This window comes from Bombina bombina, chromosome 4, assembly GCF_027579735.1.
Source record: "Bombina bombina isolate aBomBom1 chromosome 4, aBomBom1.pri, whole genome shotgun sequence".
NCBI lineage: Eukaryota > Metazoa > Chordata > Amphibia > Anura > Bombinatoridae > Bombina > Bombina bombina.
Genome location: NC_069502.1, coordinates 706,560,374 through 706,577,694, shown reverse-complemented (window position 1 = coordinate 706,577,694; position 17,321 = coordinate 706,560,374). Strand labels below are relative to the sequence as shown.

General features: G+C 40.6%; 1 protein-coding gene across 1 annotated transcript in view; it reads right to left on the bottom strand.

Moving 5' to 3' along the window:
• The window catches only part of AHI1 (Abelson helper integration site 1), a 658,331-nt gene that overhangs the window by 480,316 nt on the left and 160,694 nt on the right, over window positions 1-17,321 (bottom strand). The gene's annotated exons all lie outside the window — the stretch shown is intronic.

Below are 17,321 nucleotides of genomic sequence, written 5' to 3'. Positions count from 1 at the left end.
CATAACCAAGTTTTTAATCCCTCCTTCTTTCTCATAACCCTTCAGTCGTACATATGGCCAAGAGAAAAGAGAAATTTAGAAACATAGGAAAGATAAAGCAGGGTAAGTGAAGTGCAAACTGGTACTGCTGCCAACTGTACAAAAAAACAGTGGCAGGTCTTGTGGACTCTCACCATCATGAAAAAAACATAATTTATGCTTACCTGATAAATTTATTTCTCTTGTAGTGTATCCAGTCCACGGATCATCCATTACTTGTGGGATATTCTCCTTCCCAACAGGAAGTTGCAAGAGGATCACCCACAGCAGAGCTGCTATATAGCTCCTCCCCTCACTGCCATATCCAGTCATTCGACCGAAACAAGCCGAGAAAGGAGAAACCATAGGGTGCAGTGGTGACTGTAGTTTAATTAAAATTTAGACCTGCCTGAAAAGGACAGGGCGGGCCGTGGACTGGATACACTACAAGAGAAATAAATTTATCAGGTAAGCATAAATTATGTTTTCTCTTGTTAAGTGTATCCAGTCCACGGATCATCCATTACTTGTGGGATACCAATACCAAAGCTAAAGTACACGGATGATGGGAGGGACAAGGCAGGAACTTAAACGGAAGGAACCACTGCCTGTAGAACCTTTCTCCCAAAAACAGCCTCCGAAGAAGCAAAAGTATCAAATTTGTAAAATTTGGAAAAAGTATGAAGGGAAGCCACAGCTCTAGTAGAATGAGCTGTAATCCTTTCAGGAGGCTGCTGTCCAGCAGTCTCATAGGCTAAACGGATTATACTCCGAAGCCAAAAAGAAAGAGAGGTTGCCGAGGCATTCTGACCTCTCCTCTGTCCAGAGTAAACAACAAACAGGTTAGATGTTTGGCGAAAATCTTTAGTAGCCTGTAAGTAAAACTTCAAGGCACGGACTACGTCTAGATTATGCAAAAGACGTTCCTTCTTTGAAGAAGGATTAGGACATAATGATGGAACAACAATCTCTTGATTGATATTCTTGTTAGAAACCACCTTAGGTAAAAACCCAGGTTTTGTACGCAGAACAACTTTATCTGAATGAAAGATCAGATAAGGAGAATCACAATGTAAGGCAGATAACTCCAAGACTCTTCGAGCCGAGGAAATAGCCATCAGAAAAAGAACTTTCCATGAAAGAAGTTTGATATCAATAGAATGAAGGGGTTCAAACGGAACCCCTTGAAGAACTTTAAGAACCAAGTTTAAGCTCCATGGAGGAGCAACAGGTTTAAACACAGGCTTAATTCTAACTAAAGCTTGACAAAATGCCTGAACGTCTGGAACTTCTGCCAGACGCTTGTGTAAAAGAATAGACAGAGCAGAAATCTGTCCCTTTAAAGAACTAGCTGATAATCCTTTGTCCAAACCCTCTTGGAGGAAGGACAATATCCTAGGAATCCTAACCCTACTCCATGAGTAATTCTTGGATTCACACCAATGAAGATATTTACGCCATATCTTGTGGTAAATTTTCCTGGTGACAGGCTTTCGTGCCTGTATTAAGGTATCAATTACTGACTCGGAGAAGCCACGCTTTGATAGGATCAAGCGTTCAATCTCCATGCAGTCAGTCTCAGAGAAAGTAGATTCGGATGATTGAAAGGACCTTGTATTAGAAGGTCTTGTCTCAGAGACCATGGTGGAAAGGATGACATGTCCACTAGGTCTGCATACCAGGTCCTGCGTGGCCACGCAGGCGCTATCAATATCACCGATGCTCTTTCCTGTTTGATTTTGGCAATCAGACGAGGGAGCAGAGGAAACAGTGGAAACACATAAGCCAGGTTGAAGAACCAAGGCGCTGCTAGAGCATCTATCAGTGCAGCTTCTGGGTCCCTGGACCTGGATCCGTAACAAGGAAGCTTGGCATTCTGGCGAGACGCCATGAGATCCAATTCTGGTTTGCCCCAACGGAGAACCAATTGAGCAAACACCTCCGGATGAAGTTCTCATTCCCCGGATGAAAAGTCTGACGACTTAGAAAATCCGCCTCCCAGTTCTCTACACCTGGGATATGGATCGCTGACAGGTGGCAAGAGTGAGTCTCTGCCCAGCGAATTATCTTGGAGACTTCTGACATCGCTAGGGAACTCCTGGTTCCCCCTTGATGGTTGATGTAAGCCACAGTCGTGATGTTGTCCGACTGAAATCTGATGAACCTCAGTGTTGCTAGCTGAGGCCAAGCCAGAAGAGCATTGAATATTGCTCTTAACTCCAGAATATTTATTGGGAGGAGTTTCTCCTCCTGAGTCCATGAACCCTGAGCCTTCAGGGAGTTCCAGACTGCACCCCAACCTAGAAGGCTGGCATCTGTTGTTACAATTGTCCAATCTGGTCTGCGAAAGGTCACACCCTTGGACAGATGGGCCCGAGATAACCACCAGAGAAGAGAATCTCTGGTTTCCTGATCCAGATTTAGTAGAGGGGACAAATCTGTGTAATCCCCATTCCACTGACTGAGCATGCATAATTGCAGCGGTCTGAGATGCAGGCGCGCGAATGGCACTATGTCCATCGCCGCTACCATTAAGCCAATTACTTCCATGCACTGAGCCACCGTGGGGCGCGGAATGGAGTGAAGAACACGGCAAGCATTTAGAAGTTTTGATAACCTAGACTCCGTCAGGTAAATTTTCATTTCTACAGAATCTATTAGAGTCCCTAGGAAGGAAACCCTTGTGAGAGGAGATAGAGAACTCTTTTCTTTGTTCACTTTCCACCCATGCGACCTCAGGAATGCCAGAACTATCTCTGTATGAGATTTGGCAATTTGAAAGCTTGACGCCTGTATCAGGATATCGTCCAGGTAAGGAGCCACCGCTATGCCTCGCGGTCTTAGGACCGCCAGAAGTGAGCCCAGAACCTTTGTAAAAATTCTTGGGGCTGTAGCCAACACGAATGGAAGAGCTACAAATTGGTAATGCCTGTCTAGAAAGGCAAACCTCAGGATCTGATGATGATTCTTGTGAATCGGAATGTGAAGGTAGGCATCCTTTAAGTCCACTGTGGTCATGTACTGACCCTCTTGGATCATGGGTAAAATGGTTCGAATAGTTTCCATCTTGAATGACGGAACTCTGAGGAATTTGTTTAGGATCTTTAAATCCAAAATTGGTCTGAAGGTTCCCTCTTTTTTGGGAACCACAAACAGATTTGAATAAAACCCCTGTCCTTGTTCCGTCCTCCCATTACAAGGAGATCTTGCACGCAGCTTAGGAATGCCTCTTTCTTTATCTGGTTTGCAGATAATCTTGAAAGGTGAAATCTCCCTTGTGGAGGAGAAGCTTTGAAGTCGAGAAGATATCCCTGAGATATGATCTCCAACGCCCAGGGATCCTGAACATCTCTTGCCCATGCCTGGGCGAAGAGAGAGAGTCTGCCCCCTACTAGATCCGTTGTCGGATAGGGGGCCGCTTCTTCATGCTGTCTTAGAGGCAGCAGCAGGCTTTCTGGCCTGCTTGCCCTTGTTCCAGGACTGGTTAGGTTCCCTCTTGTTTTGAAGCAGAGGAAGTTGATGCTGCACCTGCCTTGAAATTTCGAAAGGCACGAAAATTAGACTGTTTGGCCTTTGATTTGGCCCTGTCCTGAGGAAGGGTATGACCCTTACCTCCAGTAATGTCAGCAATAATTTCTTTCAAACCAGGCCCGAATAAGGTCTGCCCCTTGAAAGGAATGTTGAGTAATTTAGACTATGAAGTCACATCAGCTGACCAGGATTTGAGCCATAGCGCCCTACGCGCCTGGATGGCGAATCCGGAATTCTTAGCTGTTAGTTTAGTCAAATGAACAATGGCATCAGAAACAAATGAGTTAGCTAGCTTAAGAGTTCTAAGCTTGTCAACAATTTCAGTCAATGGAGCTGTATGGATGGCCTCTTCCAGGGCCTCAAACCAGAATGCCGCCGCAGCAGTGACAGGTGCAATGCATGCAAGGGGCTGTAAAATAAAACCTTGTTGAATAAACATTTTCTTAAGGTAACCCTCTAATTTTTTTTTATCCATTGGATCTGAAAAAGCACAACTGTCCTCAACCGGGATAGTGGTACGCTTTGCTAAAGTAGAAACTGCTCCCTCCACCTTAGGGACAGTCTGCCATAAGTCCCGTGTAGTGGCATCTATTGGAAACATTTTTCTAAATATAGGAGGTGGGGAAAAGGGCACACCGGGCCTATCCCACTCCTTACTAATAATTTCTGTAAGCCTTTTAGGTATTGGAAAAACATCAGTACTCACCGGCACTGCATAGTATTTATCCAGCCTACACAATTTCTCTGGCACTGCAATTGTGTCACGGTCATTCAGAGCAGCTAATACCTCCCCAAGCAATACACGGAGGTTCTCAAGCTTAAATTTGAAATTAGAAATCTCTGAATCAGGTCTCCCCGATTCAGAGACGTCACCCACAGACTGAAGCTCTCCGTCCTCAGGTTCTGCATATTGTGACGCAGTATCAGACATGGCTCTTACAGCATCTACGCGCTCTGTATCTCGTCTAACCCCAGAGCTATCGCGCTTGCCTCTCAATTCAGGCAATCTGGATAATACCTCTGACAGGGTATTATTCATGAATGCAGCCATGTCCTGCAAAGTAATCGCTATGGGCGTCCCTGATGTACTTGGTGCCATATTAGCGTGCGTCCCTTGAGCGGGAGGCGAAGGGTCCGACACGTGGGGAGAGTTAGTCGGCATAACTTCCCCCTCGACAGACCCCTCTGGTGACAATTCTTTTATAGATAAAGACTGATCTTTACTGTTTAAGGTGAAATCAATACATTTAGTACACATTCTACTATGGGGCTCCACCATGGCTTTTAAACATAATGAACAAGTATCCTCTGTTTCAGACATGTTTGTACAGACTAGCAATGAGACTAGCAAGCTTGGAAAACACTTTAAAGCAAGTTAACAAGCAATATAAAAAACGTAACTGTGCCTTTAAGAGAAACAAATTTTGACAAAATTTGAAATAACAGTGAAAAAAGGCAGCTACACTAACAAAATTTTTACAGTGTATGTAACAAGTCAGCAGAGCATTGCATTGCAAATGGATGATTAACCCCTTAATAACAAAAACAGAATAATAAATGACAAAAACGTTTTTTAAACACAGTCACAACAACTGACACAGTCTACTGTGATTGTTACCCTCCTCAAACACGACTTTGAAACCTTTTGAGCCCTTCAGAGATGTCCTGGATCATGCAGGAAGAAGCTGAATGTCTCTGTCAGTATTTTTAGCTGCACAGAAAAGCACTAAAATAGGCCCTTCCCACTCATATTGCAACAGTGGAAAGCCTCAGGAACTGTTTCTAGGCAAAAATCAAACCAGCCATGTGGAAAAAAACTAGGCCCCAATAAGTTTTGTCACCAAACATATATAAAAACGATTAAACATGCCAGCAAACGTTTTATATTACACTTTTATAAGAGTATGTATCTCTATTAATAAGTCTGATACCAGTCGCTATCACTGCATTTAAGGCTTTACTTACATTAATCCGGTATCAGCAGCATTTTCTAGCAAATTCCATCCCTAGAAAAATATTAACTGCACATACCTTATTGCAGGAAAACCTGCACGCCATTCCCTCTCTGAAGTTACCTCACTCCTCAGAATATGTGAGAACAGCAATTGATCTTAGTTACTTCTGCTAAGATCATAGAAATCACAGGCAGATTCTTCTTCTAATACTGCCTTTGATGAAACAGTACACTCCGGTACCATTTAAAAATAACAAACTTTTGATTGAAGTTAAAAAACTAACTATAATACACCACTCTCCTCTTACTACGTCCATCTTTGTTGAGAGTTGCAAGAGAATGACTGGATATGGCAGTGAGGGGAGGAGCTATATAGCAGCTCTGCTGTGGGTGATCCTCTTGCAACTTCCTGTTGGGAAGGAGAATATCCCACAAGTAATGGATGATCCGTGGACTGGATACACTTAACAAGAGAAATGTAATTTGTCAGGTAAGAGGAAATTTAGTTACATTTCATAAAATGGTGAGAGTCCACAAGCCATCACATGTGGGATTATATACCCAATCAGTGAAGTCCATAAGACCACCATGAAAAGGGCAGACTAACAGTTAAGGAACAAATAGCACTAGACAAGGCTGCTTTCCTACCATAACTATTCTCAGAAAAGGCAAACATGTTAAAACTTGGATAAAAATATGTAAAGAGGATCAAGTAGTTGCTTTTCCATTTGTTCAATGGAAGCTTCCACATTGTAGACCAGAGGATTGTCTGGCATACTGTTTAACCTGGGAAGCTAGTGGCATCTCCGCACTAGGAGAGACATTTTCTATTTGCTGGTAGTCGCAGGCTGATAACTCAGGGTGTATCAGCTAACCCTTGTCCTGGCTTCAGACTGGAAAACGACTACCAGCACATAAGGTTGCTATTGCTACATTTGAGTACCCATTTGGCATCTATGGATGTTTTCTTGCTGGTGGCATTTTTTGATCTACACGAGGCACGCCTCTGTTTTGTGTTTATTTCTAGTGCCTGATCTGGATTTATCTGAGAGGAGGAGAGCAGCCGTCCATCCTGTGCCTTCCGTTTGGATATAACACACGTTTGTGAACAGTGCATAGCATTACCCCACATTTTTAGGACTTTTTATAACTCTACTATTATTATCTATTTTGTATTGGATTGCATTATATATGATATTATGATGCTATATACCTAACTGTTATACCTTTATTACAGCTTGTTTATTGTACGGGCTTTAGACCACTGTTCTGTTTTTTGTCAGAGAGCGCCCCCTCTCATTTCTGGTTGTATTTGAGAAACATTTCCTGCCTGGCTGAACTCCTGTCTACCATGTTTGTAGGTTCTCAGAGGAGAAAATGCGTCCTAAATTGGATAGAGAACCCATGTCAAAAGACGTGAAGATCAGCACTTTAGGTTTCACCACACAAAATTGACCGAGGAATTATGGAAACGTGTGAGGGATTAAAAACTCAAATATGTTGGGTGTTTTGTATCCTCCTAGTGGACTGGAGTTTAATCCCACATGTGACGGCGCGTGGATTTTCAATATCTTATAAAAGAAAAATATGTCTAGTATGCAGTTTGAAAACTAAGGATTATGAGATTTATCAGCATATATAAATCATTTATTTTTGTGCTGTGTTTATTCTTTTCTTTCAGATTTATAGCTTTCAATTGCTGTCTTTGTAGATAAAATAAAATATTTAAATTAGTAAAACTAATATGCAAACAGGCTTAAACCAGGAATTTGCATGAATGTTAACATTAACATAACTAAGTTACAATTGGGACACTGGGACAGCATATTTATATAGAAGTACTACTCACATTTATGAATGTGCTTTCACAGCTTTATTGAGCATCATTCTTTTAAAGTCAGAAATGCAAGCTTTGGTTATTTCAGCAGGTTAGACATAGTACCCGTGAATTCAGCTTTCATACAGCCTATATTTCCAACTAGCTTAAGTTAAAACCAAAACAGTTATTTACATTTGATTGCTGCTCTTCCTTTGCATTATAGTGCATATCTGCATATGTTCTCCTCTTAAAAGGGATATGAAACACAAAAGTTTGTGATTTAGATAAGAGCATGTATTTTTAAACACCATTCCAATTTACTTCTGTTAACAAGTTTGCTTAATTCTCTTACGCCTAGATTTGGAGTTTTGCGTTAGCCGTCAAAACCAGCGTTAGAGGCTCCTAACGCTGGTTTTTACCGCCCGCTGGTATTTGGAGTCAGTCATTAAAGGGTCTAACGCTCACTTTGCAGCCGCGACTTTTCCATACCGCAGATCCCCCTACGCCATTTGCGTATCCTATCTTTTCAATGGGATCTTTCTAACGCCGGTATTTAGAGTCTTGGCTGAAGTGAGCGTTAGAAATCTAACGACAAAACTCCAGCCGCAGAAAAAAGCCAGGAGTTAAGAGCTTTCTGGGCTAACGCCAGTTCATAAAGCTCTTAACTACTGTGCTCTACAGTACACTAACACCCATAAACTACCTATGTACCCCTAAACCGAGGCCCCCCCACATCGCCGCCACTCGATTAAATTTTTTTAACCCCTAATCTGCCGACCGCACACCGCCGCCAGCTACGTTATACTTATGTACCCCTAATCTTCTGCCCCTAACACCGCCGACCCCTATATTATATTTATTAACCCCTAATCTGCCCCCCACAACGTCGCCGCCAGCTACCTACAATAATTAACCCCTAATCTGCCGACCGGACCTCACCGCTACTATAATAAAGTTATTAACCCCTAATGCGCCTCACTCCCGCCTCAATAACCCTATAAGAAATAGTATTAACCCCTAATCTGCCCTCCCTAACATCGCCGACACCTAACTTCAATTATTAACCCCTAATCTGCTGACCGGAACTCACCGCTACTCTAATAAATGTATTAACCCCTAAAGCTAAGTCTAACCCTAACACCCCCCTAAGTTAAATATAATTTAAATCTAACGAAAAAAATTAACTCTTATTAAATAAATTATTCCTATTTAAAGCTAAATACTTACCTGTAAAATAAACCCTAATATAGCTACAATATAACGAATAATTATATTGTAGCTATTTTAGGATTAATATTTATTTTACAGGCAACTTTGTAATTATTTTAACCAGGTACAATAGCTATTAAATAGTTAAGAACTATTTAATAGCTACCTAGTTAAAATAATTACAAAATTACCTGTAAAATAAATCCTAACCTGTCAGGAACCTAGCTCCTTCTAGGACCCAGCGGAATCCTTCAAGCAACAAACTTGCAGCTTGCCTTTAAAAACCACCCCAAATCAATTCTCTTTGCTTAGTAATTTGGAGTACAAGGCTACCCTATTTACCTGAGCCTAACTACTTTGAATAACTTGTTTTCTGAACTTTTTTCCTCACAGGAACTTTTTGATACTTTGTTCAACTTTAACTGGAATTCATCCAAACAACTGCAGTGTTCATTAACTTAGGAGCTGACATGCAATCAATTGAATGAACTGCCTGAACCAAACTGCAAGTATTATTCTATGTGTTCTAATGCTTTGTTACTTGGAGAACTTTCACTGTGTAGTTAGTATTTAAAGGAGAGTTACCACAGAACTTGTCACTGAAAATCTGGCTTTAACCCTTATTGAAACATCCTGACTGCAGATTAATAAACAACACAGCTTCCACAGTGAAACTGGAACTTCCACAGAACAGGCTGTGCATTCATTACAGCTCTGCCACACTACAAGTGCAACACAAGACAAGGTACAAGTAATCTCTGCAAATAAAATAGCAATACTGCATGAGCATATGTATAACTGTTAACAGAACCTGGTTACTAGTTAAATATTTATGTGTTACACTGCATAAGACTCTGAGAGTTAATAGAACCATTACTACACCTGCAACTTAAGAACTAAAGCTAACTTAATATTGAGAACAATTTCTACAAATCCTATTCAAGTTTGCTTAACCCTAACTGCATAATCTGGGGTGTGGCAAAATAAACCACTAAACTATCACTATTAGGTGAGAATATCACTAAGCCATAGTGATATTCCTTTACAATAGTGAAACAAAACAATTATTAATAAATTAAGATCTGTGAATTGTGTTCCATCGTTAACTTCATATTTGTAGCCTGACATATTACTAAGCCTTAAAAATGGAGCCACCAAATCTACCACAGATAGTTTACAACCTCTCCCAAAAGGTTGATCAGCTTGCTCAGGCGGTTCATGATTTACAAATTGAAAATCAGTCTTTAAGGGGAATTATAAGAGACTCACTTACTACTCATACTGCACCACCTCAGCAAACACCTGAACCTTCAGTTTCACTACCAGAGCTCTTTTCTGGAAACAGGAAGCAGTATAGGCAGTTTAAGAATTCATGTCATTTACTTTATAATCTACGACCTCACAGTTATCCCACAGAGAGGATCAAGGTATTCAGTACTATTTCATTCCTGAGGGGTGAGCCAAGAATCTGGGCTGACAATCTGTGCGAACATAATGACCCAGTGCTAGGATCCCTTTCTGATTTTTTCACATGTATGGATGATCTTTTTCACGACACTGATGTACAAATGTCCGCTGAAGCCTCCATGAGGAACCTTAAGCAAGCCAAGAGACCCGTGGAGGAGTACATCACGGAATTCAAATTATACGCAGCTGATTCGGAATGGAGTCAGATTGCACTTCGAAACCAGTTCCGTTTAGGCCTCTCGGAGAGCTTGAAAGATGAAATCGCCAGGATAGAACTCCCAAAAACCCTAGAAGGAATGATGAATGCTGCAAAACAATTGGATCGCAGACTGCGAGAAAGGAAGGCAGAAAGGTTTTCTGCAGATGTCCGACCAAAACCTTCTATCTATTCCCCACCTCAACCAACCCAACATAGTAAACAAACAGCTGATCCCATGGATATCGGAATAGCCCGTGGTCCTTTAACAACAGAAGAAAGATACCGCAGGAAGAGTAATAATCTGTGCATGTATTGCGCCAATCCTACACATTCAGTCCAGGAGTGTCCCATTTTACAGAAAAACAAGAAATGTAAGTTCAAAGTTACAAGTTATTTATTAAACACCACAAAAACTAAAACTTATTGCATGTTAACTCTCTCCATACAGTGGGACCAAGATCAGCTGACTACTGAAGCCATCATAGACTCGGGAGCTTATGGATGCTTTATTGATTATAATGTTGTAAAGCAAAATAAAATACCCCTTATAAAAAAGCATACTCCATTTTCTTTTCATATGATTGACGGTTCAGAACCTAAAACTGGCCCTATCACACACCATACCACACCGTTAACAGTTACTACAGCAGGACACACAGAACACCTCTCATTTGATGTTGTCTCGTCACCACATTTCCCAGTGGTTTTGGGTATTAGTTGGCTCAAATTACATAATCCAGTTATCCACTGGTCACTATCTTCCATAAAATTTGATTCAGTCTATTGTAAAACAACATGTTTCCACAAACATGTTCTACTCCAGACCGAAATAGCTACAGAAAAACCTGAGTTGCAAATTCCTTCACCTTATGCAGATTTCAAGGATGTATTCAGTAAAGTAGAAGCTGAGAACTTGCCTCCTCATCGTGCATACGATTGTCCAATACAACTTCAACCTGGTTCTTCCATCCCTTATGGACACTTGTACCCTCTCTGCAAGCCAGAATTGGATCATTTAAAGGAGTATCTCGAAGAAAATTTACGGAAAGGATTTATCAGAGCATCAACATCACCAGCAGGTGCCGGAATTTTTTTTGTGCGGAATAAGGATTCATCATTACGTCCCATAATCGATTACAGAGAACTCAACAAACGCACAATAAAAAATCGTTACCCACTCCCATTAATCCCAGAACTAATCGAAAGGTTATCTGAGGCAACTATATACACGAAACTCGATTTAAGGGGAGCCTATAACTTAGTGAGGATAAAAGAAGGACACGAATGGTTGACCGCATTCAGGACAAGGTATGGCCTTTATGAGTACCTTGTCATGCCGTTTGGACTGTGCAACGCACCCGCCACTTTTCAACACTTCATAAACGATGTGTTCAGAGATCTCTTAGACATCTGTCTTGTGATATACCTAGACGATATTTTGATTTATTCTAAAAATGAAACAGAACACAAAACACACGTGCGATGGGTACTGTCTAGGCTCCGAGAGCATAAACTGTATGCTAAGTTGGAGAAATGCATATTCCATACCAAGCATGTGTCATTCCTTGGATATGATATCTCACCAACAGGTATCACTATGCAAAAACAAAAAGTAGACGCTGTCAAAAATTGGTTAATACCCAAGTCCAGAAAGGAACTCCAAAAATTCCTAGGTTTTGCAAACTACTACAGGAAATTCATTAGAAACTTTTCCAAGATAGCAAAACCACTGACGAAATTAACCAGCATTAACTCATCTTATAACTGGGATCCAGACGCTAATTCAGCTTTTGAATATTTAAAGGATAGTTTTACATCAGCACCCATTCTAAGATTTCCGAACCCCGAACACCACTATGTGTTGGAAGTTGATTCCTCTGATTTTGCCTTAGGCTCAGTTCTCTCTCAACAGGAAACACCAAACGATCCCATCCATCCAGTTTCTTACTTCTCACAGATGATGTCAACAGCTGAAAGAAATTATTCCATAGGAGATAAAGAACTCCTCGCAATAAAAAGATCACTGGAACACTGGAGGCATCTTCTCGAAGGTACCAAGTTTCCTATTACCATTTTCACAGATCACAGGAACCTACTTTATTTAGAAAACAACAAAACTCTTTCAGCAAGACAGGTCCGTTGGAGTTTATTCTTCTCGCGCTTCAACTTCAATATTGTATATAGACCTGCCTCCAGGAATGGTAAAGCAGATGCTCTGTCTCGCCTACCTGAGAAACCTAAAACAACAACCCAAAATACCACTATCTTACCTACCGAATGTTTTGTAGGTCTAACCACCGATGTGATAACCGAAATCAAACGTCATTGTCTCAAGGAGCCGGAGCTACCTCACTCTTCTGTGCATAAGATTGATGACCTGTACTACCATGAAGGGAAATTATACATTCCCAAAGCATTGCGAATAAATTTGCTCAAGTTATACCATGACTCTCCATTAGCCGGACACCCAGGAATTTACCGAACCTTGGAACAGCTTTCACGGGATTGTTGGTGGCCAAAAATGAAAGAATCCATCCGAGACTATATCTTAACTTGTGCCATTTGTGCCACTTCGAAATCCGAGAGAAGAGCTCCGTATGGATTATTAACTCCATTACCAGTACCGAAGAGACCCTGGTACCATCTATCGATGGATTTCATAGTGGATTTACCTGAATCAAATAAACAGACAACAATCCTAGTGGTCATAGATATATTTACTAAGATGGCCCATTTTGTGCCGTATCACAAAGTACCCACATCCTCTGAGACAGCACATTTATTCATAGATAACATACTCAAGCTACATGGGTTACCAAAGATAATAACCACCGATAGAGGAACACAATTCACCTCACATTTCTGGACAAAACTTTGTGACTTAACACAGATCGATCATCGTTTCTCGACATCATTTCACCCTCAGACCAATGGTCAATCAGAGAGACTGAATCAATGGCTGGAACAATATCTTCGGTGCTATTGTTCCTACCATCAAGAACATTGGATGAACTTCCTCTCCATGGCTGAATTTGCCTATAACAATGCTGTAAACTCATCTACAAAATCTACACCATTTTATGCAAATTATGCCTACCATCCAACAATATCTTTCATTGCAACAGACACCTTAAATTCACCCTTAATCGATGATCTACATGATTCCTTACAAGACAATTTCCGCTTAATTGAGGAGAACATAAAAAATGCTCAGCTCACTCAAAAGCATTATTACGACCTCAAGAGAAGACCACCACCTATATACGCCATAGGTGATCTCGTTTGGCTATCCACCAAAAACATGAAATTACAGATACCGAGTAAGAAACTCTCGGGTCTGTTCATAGGACCATTCCCTATAGTTAGAATTGTCAATGAAAACGCAATGACTCTTAAATTACCTGATAGTATTAAGGTCCACCCCACATTTCATGTGTCACTATTGAAACCATACAGAGCCACTCGTCACTCTCAACTCATTCTTCCACCACCTCCTCAGGCACTGGATCCAGACGAATATGAAGTGCATTCCCTGCTGGATTCCAGGTTCCATAGAGGTGAATTACAATATCTGGTACGCTGGAAAAATTATTCAGCTGATGACGACACATGGGAACCTGCAACCAATCTTAGAGCTCAACGGCTGGTCACTCTCTTCCATCGCAGAAATCCAAATCGTCCCAGACCGGCAACTGTGGGACCGTTGCCCTGAGTGGGGGGTCATGTCAGGAACCTAGCTCCTTCTAGGACCCAGCGGAATCCTTCAAGCAACAAACTTGCAGCTTGCCTTTAAAAACCACCCCAAATCAATTCTCTTTGCTTAGTAATTTGGAGTACAAGGCTACCCTATTTACCTGAGCCTAACTACTTTGAATAACTTGTTTTCTGAACTTTTTTCCTCACAGGAACTTTTTGATACTTTGTTCAACTTTAACTGGAATTCATCCAAACAACTGCAGTGTTCATTAACTTAGGAGCTGACATGCAATCAATTGAATGAACTGCCTGAACCAAACTGCAAGTATTATTCTAAGTGTTCTAATGCTTTGTTACTTGGAGAACTTTCACTGTGTAGTTAGTATTTAAAGGAGAGTTACCACAGAACTTGTCACTGAAAATCTGGCTTTAACCCTTATTGAAACATCCTGACTGCAGATTAATAAACAACACAGCTTCCACAGTGAAACTGGAACTTCCACAGAACAGGCTGTGCATTCATTACAGCTCTGCCACACTACAAGTGCAACACAAGACAAGGTACAAGTAATCTCTGCAAATAAAATAGCAATACTGCATGAGCATATGTATAACTGTTAACAGAACCTGGTTACTAGTTAAATATTTATGTGTTACACTGCATAAGACTCTGAGAGTTAATAGAACCATTACTACACCTGCAACTTAAGAACTAAAGCTAACTTAATATTGAGAACAATTTCTACAAATCCTATTCAAGTTTGCTTAACCCTAACTGCATAATCTGGGGTGTGGCAAAATAAACCACTAAACTATCACTATTAGGTGAGAATATCACTAAGCCATAGTGATATTCCTTTACAATAGTGAAACAAAACAATTATTAATAAATTAAGATCTGTGAATTGTGTTCCATCGTTAACTTCATATTTGTAGCCTGACATAACCTAAGTTACAATTAAACCTAACACTACACTATCAATAAATTACTTAAATAAAATACCTACAATTATCTACAATTAAACCTAACACTACACTATCAATAAATTAATTAAATACAATACCTACAAATAAATACAATTAAATAAACTAACTAAAGTACAAAAAATAAAAAATAACTAAGTTACAAAAAATAAAAAAATATTTACAAACATTAGAAAAATATTACAACAATTTTAAACTAATTACACCTACTCTAAGCCCCCTAATAAAATAACAAAGCCCCCCAAAATAAAAAAATGCCCTACCCTATTCTAAAATTAAAATAGAAAAGCTCTTTTACCTTACCAGCCCTTAAAAGGGCCATTTGCGGGGCATGCCCCAAAGAATTCAGCTCTTTTGCCTGTAAAAAAAAAACATACAACATTACAACCCACCACCCACATACCCCTAATCTAACCCAAACCCCCCTTAAATAAACCTAACACTAAGCCCCTGAAGATCTCCCTACCTTATCTTCACCACACCGGGTTCACCGATCGGTCCAGAAGAGCCTCCGATGTCTTCATCCAAGCCCAAGCGGGGGCTGAAGAGTGACGTCCATCCTCCGGCTGAAGTCTTGATCCAAGCGGCGAATGAAGAAGTCCATCTTCGGGAAGAAATCTTCATCCTATCCGGGCAGAAGAGGACATCCGGACCGGCAAACATCTTCATCCAAGCCGCATCTTCTATGTTCTTCCATCCGATGACGAGCGGCTGATCTTGAAGACCTCCGGCGCGGATCCATCCTCTTCGTTCGACGTCCAACTGAAGAATGAAGGTTCCTTTAAGGGACTTCATCCGAGATGGCGTCCCTCGAATTCCGATTGGCTGATAGGATTCTATCAGCCAATCGGAATTAAGGTAGGAAAATTCTGATTGGCTGATGGAATCAGCCAATCAGATTCAAGTTCAATCCGATTGGCTGATCCAATCAGCCAATCAGATTGAGCTTGCATTCTATTGGCTGATCGGAACAGCCAATAGAATGCGAGCTCAATCTGATTGGCTGATCCAATCAGCCAATCGGATTGAACTTGAATCTGATTGGCTGATTCCATCAGCCAATCAGAATTTTCCTACCTTAATTCCGATTGGCTGATAGAATCCTATCAGCCAATCGGAATTTGAGGGACGCCATCTTGGATGACGTCCCTTAAAGGAACCTTCATTCTTCAGTTGGACGTCGAACGAAGAGGATGGATCCGCGCCGGAGGTCTTCAAGATCAGCCGCTCGTCATCGGATGGAAGAACAGAAGATGCGGCTTGGATGAAGATGTTTGCCGGTCCGGATGTCCTCTTCTGCCCGGATAGGATGAAGATTTCTTCCCGAAGATGGACTTCTTCATTCGCCGCTTGGATCAAGATTTCAGCCGGAGGATGGACGTCACTCTTCAGCCCCCGCTTGGGCTTGGATGAAGACATCGGAGGCTCTTCTGGACCGATCGGTGAACCCGGTGTGGTGAAGATAAGGTAGGGAGATCTTCAGGGGCTTAGTGTTAGGTTTATTTAAGGGGGGTTTGGGTTAGATTAGGGGTATGTGGGTGGTGGGTTGTAATGTTGGGGGGGGGGTATTGTATGTTTTTTTTTTACAGGCAAAAGAGCTGAATTCTTTGGGGCATGCCCCGCAAATAACCCTTTTAAGGGCTGGTAAGGTAAAAGAGCTTTGAACTTTTTTAATTTAGAATAGGGTAGGGCATTTTTTTATTTTGGGGGGCTTTGTTATTTTATTAGGGGGCTTAGAGTAGGTGTAATTAGTTTAAAATTGTTGTAATATTTTTCTAATGTTTGTAAATATTTTTTCATTTTTTGTAACTTATTTCTTTTTTATTTTTTGTACTTTAGTTAGTTTATTTAATTGTATTTATTTGTAGGTATTGTATTTAATTAATTTATTGATAGTGTAGTGTTAGGTTTAATTGTAACTTAGGTTAGGATTTATTTTACAGGTAATTTTGTTATTATTTTAACTAGGTAGCTATTAAATAGTTAATAACTATTTAATAGCTATTGTACCTAGTTAAAATAAATACAACATTGCCTGTAAAATAAATATTAATCCTAAAATAGCTACAATATAATTATTTGTTATATTGTAGCTATATTAGGGTTTATTTTACAGGTAAGTATTTAGCTTTAAATAGGAATAATGTATTTAATAAGAGTTAATTTATTTCGTTAGATTTAAATTATATTTAACTTAGGGGGGTGTTAGTGTTAGGGTTAGACTTCGCTTTAGGGGTTAATACATTTATTATAGTAGCGGTGAGGTCCGGTCGGCAGATTAGGGGTTAATAATTGAAGTTAGGTGTCGGCCATGTTAGGGAGGACAGATTAGGGGTTAATACTATTTATTATAGGGTTATTGAGGCGGGAGTGAGGCGGATTAGGGGTTAATACATTTATTATAGTAGCGGTGAGGTCCGGTCGGCAGATTAGGGGTTAATAAG